Raw genomic sequence first — 12,533 nt, forward strand, 5'->3', positions numbered from 1 at the left:
ATGAGGAACTAAGCTCGTGACAGCCTCTACAGCTCCCCAGGCCAGGCCTGAGCAGAGGGAAGGAGGGAATGCAGACAGCCATCAGGATGGCTGGAATGCACGTTCCAGAATCGGCCCAGGGCCCACAGAAGCCAGAGAGGTGGGTGAGAGATGGAATCCCAGCAAGCCAGCGCACACTCTGCCGAGCCGCTGGCCCAACATCCTCATTTTATAGACAGAAGACTGAGAAGTGACTCACTCGCCCAGTCACGTAGAGGAGAAGGTGATGAGGCTGGTAGATCAGTGACAGTTAGGTCAAGGCCTGAAGGTCTTTCATGAACTTCAGAAGGGCGAAGGTGAGTCTAACTCTGACAGCTGCTGGAGTGGGTTCGAGGGAGGATTTGAGAAGCCCCTGGAGAGTTCTCAGCCCTGGCTCTGGAGCTGAGCCTTGGCTGCAAGCCACAGATAGGGAGGCATCTAAGAGGTGTAGAAGAAGAACAACCAACAGGACTCAGACATGGGCCTCCTAGGGCCAAACCAGGGACCCAAAGGGGTGGTGGACATTTCCACCCCGACCTCTCTTCCTTGGCTCCCACGTTACTGGGCCAACGCCGCCTGCTCTACCATGAGGCAGGAGCAAGGCACTAGCCGGTCAACAGGCATCCGTGGAGTCCCCTCCGTGCTGTGCGGCCCCTCTCTTCACTCACTCCTGCTTCCCCCTCACTCCCTCCCCTCCATTCACACAGACAGGCTGGATCCCTGTCCACTGACTCTGTAAAGGCCCCCTTGGTCACATTGACCTCACTCCAGGTCAGGCCCCACGTTCACCTGGGCACCTGCCACAGCCTCCTCACTGGGCCCCTGCCTCCCACCTCTGCTCCTGCCGTCCTCCTCCACGTAGCCAGCGACTAGAGGGTGCTCAAACACAAATCTGGTCATCTCACTCTCCTGAAACCTAGGCCTGGCTCCCCAGAGCCTCCAAGATAAAGCACCACCTCCTTGGGAGAGCATGCAAGTCCTTTGGGAGCGGGCCTTTCCCACCTTAGCCTTGCAGCTTACCCTCTGCTGTGTTGCTTCCAGAACCCACCAAGACTCTTCACACATCTGACTTTTACACATACTTTTCCTTTGCCTGGGATGCTCGTATACCTCCCGGTCCACCTGGGATATCTCCCACTCATCTTTCAAGTCTCAACCCAAAGCTGCTGCTTCTGGGAAGCCCTCCCTGATCTCAGGCAAAGGCTGGTATTTCTTCTCTGGAGCGCCCAGTGCTCGCCACATAGGTGCTAATTACCCATTCGCTTATTGTGGTAGACAGGCTCTGGTAGGATGGCTCACGATCATCCTTGCCTCTTGGTGTCTCTCCTGTGTAATACCCTCCCCTTGAGTGTGAGCTGGGCTCAGGAACTTCCTTGTAATGACAAGAATCCGGCAGAAGTTAAGGGATATCACTTCTGAGATTGATTACAAAAGACTTGTCTCAGGCTTCTGACTTGGTTGCCCTCTCTCTCTCTCTCTCTCTCAGAGCCCTCACTCTGGAGGAAGCAAACTGCCACTTGGCATTGTCCTAGGGTGGGGCCCATGTGGTAAGGAACAGATGTCTCTAGCCAACCGTCAGTAAGGACTTGAGGTGAGTCCACTGCCACCTGAGTGAGCTGGAAGCAGATTCTTCCTCATTCAAACCTCTGAGGTAACTGCAGTGCATGGTGACACTTGGTTGGTTTTACTGTGAGAGACTGAGTTAGAGGCACTTGGCTAAGCTGTCCCCAGGTTCCTGATCCAGAGAAACCGACATAACAAATGACTGTTGTGTTAAACCTTTAACTTTTGGGGAACTGTGTTACACAGGTAACCAATAGACTCTTCTCCATTGGCCTTAGATCTCCTTGGGAACTGACGTATTCATCTTTGGACTGGCTAGGGCAGCTCACTGGGGACAACAAAAAGATACTACTGGGGCGCCTGGGGGGCTCAGTTGCTTAAGCGACTGCCTTCGGCTCAGGTCATGATCCTGGAGTCCCAGGATCGAGTCCCGCATCGGGCTCCCTGCTCGGCAACGAGTCTGCTTCTCCCTCTGACCCTCCCCCCTCTCATGTGCTCTCTCTCTCTCTCTCATTCTCGCTCTCTCAAATAAATAAATAAATCTTTAAAAAAAAAAAAAAAAGGGCGCCTGGGTGGCTCAGTCATTAAGTGTCTGCCTTCGGCTCAGGTCATGATCCCAGGGTCCTGGGATCGAGCCCCGCATCGGACTCCCTGCTCGGCGAGGAGCCTGCTTCTCCCTCTAACCCTCCCCCCTCTCATGTACTCTCTCTCTCATTCTCGCTCTCTCAAATAAATAAATAAATCTTTAAAAAAAAAAAAAGGGCGCCTGGGTGGCTCAGTCAGTTAAGCGGCTGCCTTCGGCTCAGGTCATGATCCCGGAGTCCTGGGATGGAGCCTGCTTCTTCCTCTCCCTCTGTCCCTCCCCCCACTTCTCATGCTCTCTCTCACTCTCAGATAAACAAAATCTTTAAAAAATAAAAATTTAGGGGCGCCTGGGTGGCTCAGTCGTTAAGCGTCTGCCTTCGGCTCAGGTCATGATCCCAGGGTCCTGGGATCGAGCCCCGCATCGGACTCCCTGCTCAGCGGAGAGCCTGCTTCTCCCTCTCCTTCTGCCTGCTGCTCACCCTGCTTGTGCTCTCTCTCTCTCTGTCAAATAAATAAATAAAATCTTAAAAAAAAAAAAAAGAAAGAAAAGATACTACAAGTTTTGTGGATAAAATTTTTTTTTAATAAATTAAATAAAGGTTACATAAGAGTGAATCAGAATGGCATCAGCCTTCTCAATAGCAACCCGGGAAGTTAGAACACAATGGAACCAGATCTTCAAAATTCTGAGGAAAATGATATCCGATCCCCAGCGATTAAGTGGGAGCGTGAAACATTTTCAGAAAAGATCTCAAAAATTTGCCTTCTGCACACCCATCCTTTGACTCAGGAAGCTACTCAAGGGTGTGCTCTGCCAAAACAAAAATGTAAACCAAGAAAGGAGAAGGAACGGGATTCAGGAGCTGAAAGCCAAAAAAGTGAGGAGCAAAGGGACTGTCTACCTGATGATGAGGGAAGAGCCCAGGACACCAGCTGTGGCCGAGGCCTGGAGGGGGACCAGTCCAGCTCCGAGCAGGTCAGAAGGCTGACCAAGGGATGGTTCTGTTCAGGAAACGCAACTCTGAGACCAGCCAGTGTAATGAGCATATTGACTAGAGATTTATACACAAATGGGGGAGTGGTTGGGATTGAATTAGTAACAGATATACGGAATACTAAGCAAATGAGGAAAGTAAAGTAATTATTAACTATAGCAAAAACAAGACGTTGTACAGGAAAAACGAATCGTAGTATACTACGTAAGCTGTGAATAGAGTTTACAAAGTCAAAAACATAAACAGTGAATGTTGATCTAAAGAAAATTACAACATAACTAAATTGGGAGGAAGGGGGATGGGAAGTGTGTTGTGTGGTGGGGATGGGGAGAGCCAAATGATCTAAATCCTAATCTTTCATAGTGAGAAGTCAATAGACAAAGAATTAGCTCAAAAAGTGGAAAGCAGTTGCCGCTGAGTTGGAAATGGGGTCTGAGTTGGAAATGGGGTCTGAGTTGCAAGAGATAACTGTTTTTCTTTCTTTTTTTTTTTTAAGATTTTATTTATTTGCGAGAGAGAGAATGAGAGACAGAGAGCATGAGAGGGAGGAGGGTCAGAGGGAGAAGCAGACTCCCTGCTGAGCAGGGAGCCTGATGTGGGACTCGATCCCGGGACTCCAGGATCATGACCTGAGCCGAAGGCAGTCGCCTAACCAACTGGGCCACCCACGCGCCCGAAGTCTACTGGGGTGCCTGGGTGAGATCTCTGGGTCCTGAGACTGAGCCCCCGTGTCACTGCTTAGCAGGTGGTCTGCTTCTCCCTCTCCCTCTGCCCCTCCCTCCACTCATGCTCTCTCTCTCTCTCAAGTGAATGAATAAAATCTTTAAAACTTTTTAAAAAAAATATAAGTCTACCACAATTTTTACGTATAGAAGATACTCAGTAAGTGTCAACCATAACTATTCCCTCCATATGACGTCTTCATCAGACAGCTTGCCATACTCACAGGTGGATGTGACGTGTTAGGACACTTGACTGCAGGTGATGAAGCCTCAACTCAAACTGGTGAACGCATAAAGGGGGATAGTATTATGTTGTGTCACAAATAAGCTTCAGTCATGGCTGGATCCAGGTGTCTACATGGCACCAGCAGAGATCTTTCTGTCTCCATTTCTTGGTTCTATATACTGTGTTGGCTTCATTCTCAAGTGGGCTCCTCTCACACCTTAGCAAGCTGGTCTCCTGAACCAGCTTTCTGGGTTTCAATCCTGCCAGCTTCACGATCCTAGTGGAAGGAGAGGGTCTCGGCCTGGTAGTTGTAACAAAATGCTTGGGATAGACACTCGCTGATCTGGCTTGGGTCACATGCCCATCCCTGAACAGATCACTATGGCCGAAGAGATAGAGCACTGTGGCTAAGCCTGAGTCGTATGACCACCCCTGGACCCATGGACAAAGTGAGGCTAAAATGGTCTCGAAAAGGAAATCTGGGTGCTCTTACTAGAAAACGAGAGGATGAATGCTGCAAAACCAACAGTTGGTGCCCTCACCTGAAGCCTGAGACTGCTGCTTGCCAGCCTCAGCGAGGAGCCTCGAGTTAGGAACCACCTCCTAAAATACTATATAACTGATTTGGGTCCCTCTGCTTCACAAGAGCCCATCAGTATTTAAAGACATGTCCCATGTTCCCACATCTTCCTGTCTCCAGGGAAACAAGCCTAGATCCCCTGATTTTCCTTGCATGACCATTTCTAGACTCTTCACCTTTCTAGCTCTTTCCCTGGATGCTGAGTAGTGTCAAATACTAAAAGATGGTACCCAGAGTTGAATGAAGCTCCAGACCAGCCCAAATGCCCATGGGTTGCCTGTCTCATTTCTCCGGGTCAGCATAGCACCTTAAACGTGCATTAGCTTTGGCCTGACTGCAATGCGTTGTTGGCTCGTACTCAGCTTTGGCCAATATCTCTCAGTATATGAGCTGTCATTAAGCCAGGGGTTCCTCATTCTGCATTCTTTGAACCTAAATAAAGGAATTTGTCATTGATAAATTTCAGCTTTTAAATTTGGCCCATTATTCAGTTTGTTGAGGTGTTTTTGAATATAGATTCTATCTTCAGTACTAAGCATCTCTCCAGGTTTTGCATAATCCACCTATTTGATTGGCAGACCTACTCTTGATTTTCATCCCAGAGGATAATAGGATAAATTAGGGTCAAGGATAAAGCCCTCTGTCCTACTACCCAAGTCCACATGGTATCTTGTGATTATGCAATCAGCTATGGAGTAACCAAGTTGTTTAGTTTCCTAGGGCTACCAAAACACATTACCACAAACTGGGTAGCTTAAAACAACAGAAATTCATTCTCTCACAGTTCTGGAGGCCAGAGGTCCTAAGCTGAGGTGTCGGTAGGGCCACGCTCCCTCCAGAGACTCTAGAGAAGAACCCTTCCTTGCCTCTTCCTAGCCTTTCTTGGCTGTCGGCAATCCTTGACGTTCCTTGGATTTTGCTGCCTCCATCTCTGCCTCCATCTTTACGTGGCATTCTTCCCTCCGTGTGTGTCTTCTATGTGTTTCGTGTCCAAATTTCCCTATTCGTGTATGATGCCAGTCATTGGATTTAGCACTCACCCTGTTCCAGTATGAGTTCATCCTAACTAGATAGCATCTAACAAAGACCCTATTTTCCAAATAAGGTCTCATTCACAGGTACCAGGGGTGAGGACTTCCAACATATCTTTTGGGGGGACACAGTTCAACCTACTACATAAGCGATATCAGACTTCATCTCCCACATCTCCTTCTTGACCTCCAAGCTCTATACAGCATCTCTATCAGAAGCTTTGCTACGATCCAGATGGCCATGGGAGTCCATGCGCCCCAACCCCCATAAGCAGTCAACGCGATCTACTCTAGGGTGGTGGTTGCCACCAGGAGCTGCATGTGGGCTGCCCTATCCCTTTCTACTTTTCAGAGATTCTGATCGACTCTCCCCCTGGGGGGGGCCAGGATGTCCTGGGGGGTAGGAAGTGGGTAGCTGGAGGAGGGAGGCCATAGAGTAGCACGGTTAAGAGCTTGGACTTTGGAAGGAGACAGACCTGTGACTTTGGGCTAGATTATTCAACCTCTCTTGCATCCCATTTTCTTCCCCTGTACATGTGAGTGATAAAACTTACCATCCTTACGAGGATGAAATGACAGCCCAGGATAGAAGTGGCTATTTGCCGACCTTCCTGCAGCTGCTACTGCTGTTAGCTGCTGGGGATCTGGGTCAATCTAGATCTGAATCCGGATCTTCGGTGTCCCCTGAGGCATGTTCCTTGACTTGGCTAAACCCTTTTCAGGCTTCCGCATCTGTAAAACGAGAAACCTGACTCTCAGGGTGTTGTGAACTCTGAGTACACCCAGCACAGAGCCTGGGGCACAGTCAAAGCAGTGTAAATCTTTGCCTTTTTCCCTTCCCCTCTTCTCCCGTGAACAAAGGAAGTGATGTTAGTCTGACATGACCTATTCTTAGGAAACTCACGGTGGCTCCTTTACAATCGTTCTGTTTTCTCTGCCCCTGGGGAGAGACTTTGGATTTTATTTTGAGCCTGTCTTTGTAAAGGCTCTAAATTAGAAACAAAACGCTAATTAAACTAGATATATATATATATCTTTCTCCACCAGGCCACTTAGTTCTTTAGGAAGCCATCTTAAGTTACTATTTTTATCTTCATGCCCATTTTCCCCAGGCAGTAAGTGAAGGCAGGGGGTTCATAATGGCTCCGGTGGCCAGGTAGTGTAGGGGTGACAGGGGTGGAACAGGCCTTCGATCCACACTCTCAGACTCCAAGTCCTACGCTTTGCCTTTACATAACAAAAAATTAGATTTCTCAAAAAGAATTACAAATGTAATTACATAAGCTGAATTACATATGTGAACTAATTTTTTTTAAGAAAAATCCGAACATTACTGGTAAACCTCAAGTTTCTTTGTCAGTCACTTTCCATCAGAACTTGTCCTTTTCCCCACATCCCCAGGGGTAACTACTATTTATGGGTTTGATATGTATGCCCCAGCACTTTAAAAAATAGAGACATTTCCATTCCTTTATTTCTATACAAACCTACAGAAAATACATTGTATTGTGTTTTGGGGGGGGAGTGTTTTCACAGAGATGGCATCATGTATCACACATGGTTTGGCAACTTGCATTTTTTTCCCCCCCACAGCACATTTTGAGAGTTCTCCCGTTGAAACACACACATCTGGTTTGCTCCTGTGGTCTGTGGTATTCCACTCAAACGTGCTACGCTTGATCGACCCTTCTTCCTCTGGTGGTAGCCCTCTGCCCCTGCCCCATTTCCCACTGCTTCTGAGGGCTGGAGGCTTTGTGAAGCAGGTCCTGAGCCACCTTTCAGGAAGCCTCCTGGGCTCACACTGGAAAGGCCAGACTCCTGGGGAGTTCACTTTGAAAGCAGGACCACCCGCAGACCCTAACTGTCTGGGTTCAAGATCAAGGACTTCCCCCAGGCCACCTGCTGCAGAAGTAGGAAGGCCAGGCAGAGCCCCAGCAGCTTGCTGCAAACTTCGGCCCAGGCCTCCGCAGCTCTGCTTGCCAACAGGACCTGCTAACAGTGGGAGATAAAAAGAGCAGTACAATAAACACGATAACTGGGCTGTTATTGAGTGAAAGGCAGCAGTAAAAACAAACCAACTGATTACAGTGCAAATACAAAAACAAAGAGAGATTAGATCCTTTTTGACCAGGCCTTGATCTAAATAAGAACTCACCAAGAACAAGGCCTGAGGGGGGTGGCAGGGAGCCCCTCCCCATGGGAGCACTTCCTCTATCCTGCAAGAATTCCTCCTTCCTCCTGGAATCGAGTCTGGGGTCCTGCTGAGCCGTCGTCCTTGTTAGGGCCCGCTTCAGTGAACTCCCAGCCCAGACTTCTTCCAGTTCAGTGGCTACACATTTGAATCACCCAGCAAGATTTAAAACAAATAAGCAAACAATTTCCCAGTGGGTGGGGGTAAATCGTTTGGGGGGTGGGGAGCTGTGAATTCACACTACATTAATTGATAGTTCTTGCTGATTTCCATGGCCCATTTAAGTGACTCAGCTGGTTGACCAATGGGCTTGCAAATTCATTCATTCAGTAGAGTGGCATCCACTGAGAACTCCTTGTAGCTTTTCTTGCTTTCTAAGAATTTCCAATATACACCATGGTCACTGAAAAAAATCAACGAATCAAATTTCACTGTGATTTATAGCCAAATAATTTATAAAGCAACTTTCTTAAATCCCTTTCAGAACGTTTACAGCAGAAAATACTCAACATGGGCTGCAGGCACGTCTGACCCTGTTTGACAGGATACACTGGGGCTTCCACAAGAGAGTATTTTCAGGGCCTACAGAGAGAACACGGGAGAGAAGGGGGTCCCCACTGTGGGCAGATGGACAGAAGACGCAGCCCCCTGGCTACAGAAATCCTCCTCTGCGACCTGTAGAGTTCACAGGGCACTTTCACACCGAAGGAAGCTTCCAAGATTCCGAGAGGTAAAGTAACTTGCTCAAGGTCAAATGGCCAGATCTCAACTCAGGACTTCTGAGCCCAGAAAGAGGCCTCTTTCCAAAATATACTAGGCCCCTCCTCATGGAGTCTGAGACCTCGACTCATGTCTGGAAGATTTAAAGTTGGGGTACTCCCTCCCTTTGCTCCTTTCTTGACTTTCAGCCATGCCCTGCAGGGGCTGGCCTGGCAGACCACAAGTTGATCCCACCTGAGCCATGAGTGCCCAAGGGGGGTGGGGGACTGTGAGCCCACAGCCTCCTGACACCCAGGAGAAAGTCTTAATTACCCATCTCCCGGCCACACCCCTGCAAGGCTTCCCAGGACAGGAGAGGTGCCTGCGGGGCAGGAGTCAGGGAAGCCGGGAAAGCTTTCAGACCTTCTGCAAGGGCGAGGAGGCATGCAGTGTGGTTTAGGAACCAGAGCTGCTGATCCCCAGGGCAGCCCAGGTCATACAACCCAGTAGGTCAGCCAGGCAGGTAGCCGTTCCTACAAAGATGGGGGGATTCCCCCACCCCTTGCAGTGAGATACACCCCCCAGGAGCTCCTTACAGAACCCCCCCTTCAGTGGCAAAGCTACCGTCCCCCTTTTCCTGAACTGGGGAGGGTTGGGGACTCCCTGCGTGGTCAGGGTCTCCTCAGAAGTGCAGCATTGTCTCAGTAGGAGTGAGCTCGGGCAGAGAAAACAGTTGATTGCCTCGTGTGTCATCGACTCTGGCCCGCTCTGCGCTTGCTCACGTGGGGGGTGGGGCCTGGGGAGGTAGCCCCAAATAGCCCTCAGGGTGGCCTGGGCGTTCTGGCCTCCGAGGTCAGCATTGCAACTGAGAATCCTGGAGAGGCTCTGCTCTATACCCTCCTTGGCGTGTGTCCCCGGGCGAGGCCAGCTGGGCTCAGCTGGGAGGACGAGAGGGCAAGCTCCCTGTGCACTGGTGAGGGAGTCTGCTCCCCGAGGCAACCTCTCCCGACTCTAAAATTATATGTGGATTAAGAACACTCCATCTGGTAGGAGCAGATGGAATCGGGCAGAAGCATAATCAGGACACTGGGTTTCAGATCTATGGCTCTCCATATAGCAAGAAGAAAAATATAAAAGACAAAAAGCCCAGGAGAGAAGTGTATGATGAGGTGTGTGTGTGTGTGCGCGCGGTGTTTATGTGCCACATGATGTGGGAAGGGGACACTGACTCAGCACGTGTGATAGGAAGGTGATTTTGCAAGGAGCGGATTCATCAAAGGAAATGGGAAATTGAAGTCAGAGTAGATGAGGGAACCGAACAGTGGGGCAAATGAGGAGCAGAGAAAGACAGCCATGCCCTCCAGGCTCCCAGAGCACAAAACAGTCTAACAGAAGTCTGCAGAAGGAGAGGAGAGGTCCTGCTGACGTGGGATCCTGGAGGGCCTAAGGGCTTCCGTCCCTCCCTAACCCAAGAGTGAAAGCAGCAGGAAGTGCCGTGTCCGTCAGTCCAGAACCGGGCTACGGGCTATGAGCAACACAAAACCTGACCTGCAGGTACTTGAACAAATAGGGGTTTCTTGGTTTCACAGAAGAAAATACCCGAAAGCGGGTGGGTCTGGTGCTCAGGGGTGTTGGGGCTGCGATCTCTGTGGTTCTCTTGGCTTTTCCTGTGGAAATAGTTACTGTGGTTTCAAATATCAGGAACCTTTTCAAAGTAGGCAGAAAGAGAAGGGCACGCAGCCAGGCAACCTGTCCCAGGAGGCTCCTTCCACTCGCGTCGCCGAGCCAGAACCAGTCATGTGGTCACCCCAGCCACAGGCAGGCTGGGGACGCAGAGCGCCGGCTTGCCAAGGCCGAGCCAAGGCGGAGGGCTGCTCTCAGGGAAGAAGGGGAAGTGGAGAGCGGGAAGGCAAGCACGCCCCGACCCGACAGCCTGGATGGCAAACGTTTTCGGTAAAGACTAAATTAATATTCCAAAGTTGAGCTGAAAGAGTCTCCAGAAAGCAGTGAGGCCCTGCTTTGAGAAGGGCAATCCAAGACCCTTGAGGCCATCACTTCAGTCCTCACTAACTGACCCCTTTAATCTCCACAGCGACCGCCTGAGGTAAATGCCCTGGTTTCTCCCACACGGCAGACCGGGAAGGAGAGTGTCCTGCTTTGCACATCACGCTTTGCCGGAGTCCATCTGGTCAAGATACCCCAGGCTCTGGCGCCTGGGTGGCTCAGTTGGTTAAGCGACTGCCTTCGGCTCAGGTCATGATCCTGGAGTCCCGGGATCGAGTCCCGCGTCGGGCTCCCTGCGCGGCAGGGAGTCTGTTTCTCCCTCTGACCCTCCTCCCTCTCATTCTCTCTCTCAAATAAATAAATAAAATCTTTAAAAAAAAAAAAGATACCCCAGGCTCTAAGGCAGACACTCCTTAGCCTTTTGGTCCTGAACTGTTTGCTCCATATAAGAAGCTATCCTCGGGGAAGCATGGCTCGGCGGGGAGCCTGCTTCTCCCTCTGCCTGCCGCTCCCCCTGCTTGTGAGCGCGCTCTCTCTCTCTGACAAATAAATAAGTAAAATCTTAAAAAAAAAAAAAAAAAAAAAAGCAGCAGCAGCTATCCTCCTTCACTAAGTTGCTGATCTCCGACCCTTCCCCAGGATCAGAGCGCCAGTAAAGAGGCCCTTGAAGTCAAACAGACCCGCGGGCAAACCCGCAGTCTTCGGCTTGTCCGCACGCAGCGTTGGGCGAGCTCCCAGGCCTTGCGAGGCCGTCTTGAGTAGATCGATGGTGGGTTGGGGCCCCCAGCGCAGCGCCCGGAAACAGCAGGCGTTTGATAATATCCAGGCCTCGCCCGAGACACAACGATGGGGAAGTTCCGCCACGGACCTCCTCTGCTCTTGCCTGTTGCCCACACACTTGCCTGACAAAACCTGGCTCTATAATCAGGAGTCCTCTGTTTTGTTTTCCTTTGCCGCTAAGACACCGACTTGGCTTGAAGTCCTCGGTAGTTACTCCAGCGACGCCTTCGCGAGCACCTACCGCGTGCGGGGTCCCCTGCGGCCGGGACGCCGGGCGCTTCCCCCCGGGAGTGTGGGCTCCGGCTGCGGACCGGCCCGCGCAGGCTAGCGGCTCCGAAAGAAGGCAGCGCGCAGTGGGAGACGTGCCGTGCTCGTTCCAGATGGGGGGCTTCAGACGCGGCAGAGGCATCTGGGCACGCTGCCGTCTTACCAGTCCTTCCCTAAGGAACAGTTCTCCAGGGCGACCGTGGGAAAGGGGCCACCAGCACGAGCTATGTAACTTGCAGCGCCCCTTGTAAAAAAAAAAAAAAATCTTAAAAGTTTTGGCAACAGGGCGCCTGGGTGGCTCAGTTGGTTAAGCGACTGCCTTCGGCTCAGGTCATGATCCTGGAGTCCCTGGATCGAGTCCCGCGTCGGGCTCCCTGCTCGGCGGGGGGTCTGCTTCTCCCTCTGACCCTCCCCCCTCTCATGCTCTCTCTCTCTATCTCATTCTCTCTCAAATAAATAAAATCTTTAAAAAAAAATTAAAAATAGAACAACCCTGTGATTCAGGAATCACCACTACTGGGTATTTATCCAAAAATACAAAAACACTAACTCAGGGACACCTGGGTGGCTCAGTCGGTTAAGCGACTGCCTTCGGCTCAGGTCATGATCCTGGAGTCCCTGGATCGAGTCCCGCATCGGGCTCCCTGCTCCGCAGGGAGTCTGTTTCTCCCCCTGACCCTCCCCCCTCTCATGTGCTCTCTCTCATTCCCTCTCTCAAATTAAAAAAAAAAAAAATCTTAAAAGAGTTTTGGCAACAGCAGAGCCTTAAAGCAAGTGTGGGGCCAGTTTGAGCACAGGGCCCTTTGCCACGGTACCGGTCACATGCCCATGCGGCCAGCCCTGGGTGCCACCATTCTATGACCTCCCCCCCC

The 12,533-nt window shown here is 50.7% G+C and overlaps 1 protein-coding gene across 1 annotated transcript in view; it reads right to left on the reverse strand.

Moving 5' to 3' along the window:
• The window catches only part of ZDHHC19 (zinc finger DHHC-type palmitoyltransferase 19), a 49,823-nt gene that overhangs the window by 3,196 nt on the left and 34,094 nt on the right, over positions 1 to 12,533 (reverse strand). The window lies entirely within an intron of this gene.

Source organism: Neomonachus schauinslandi, chromosome 1 (genome assembly GCF_002201575.2).
Source record: "Neomonachus schauinslandi chromosome 1, ASM220157v2, whole genome shotgun sequence".
NCBI lineage: Eukaryota > Metazoa > Chordata > Mammalia > Carnivora > Phocidae > Neomonachus > Neomonachus schauinslandi.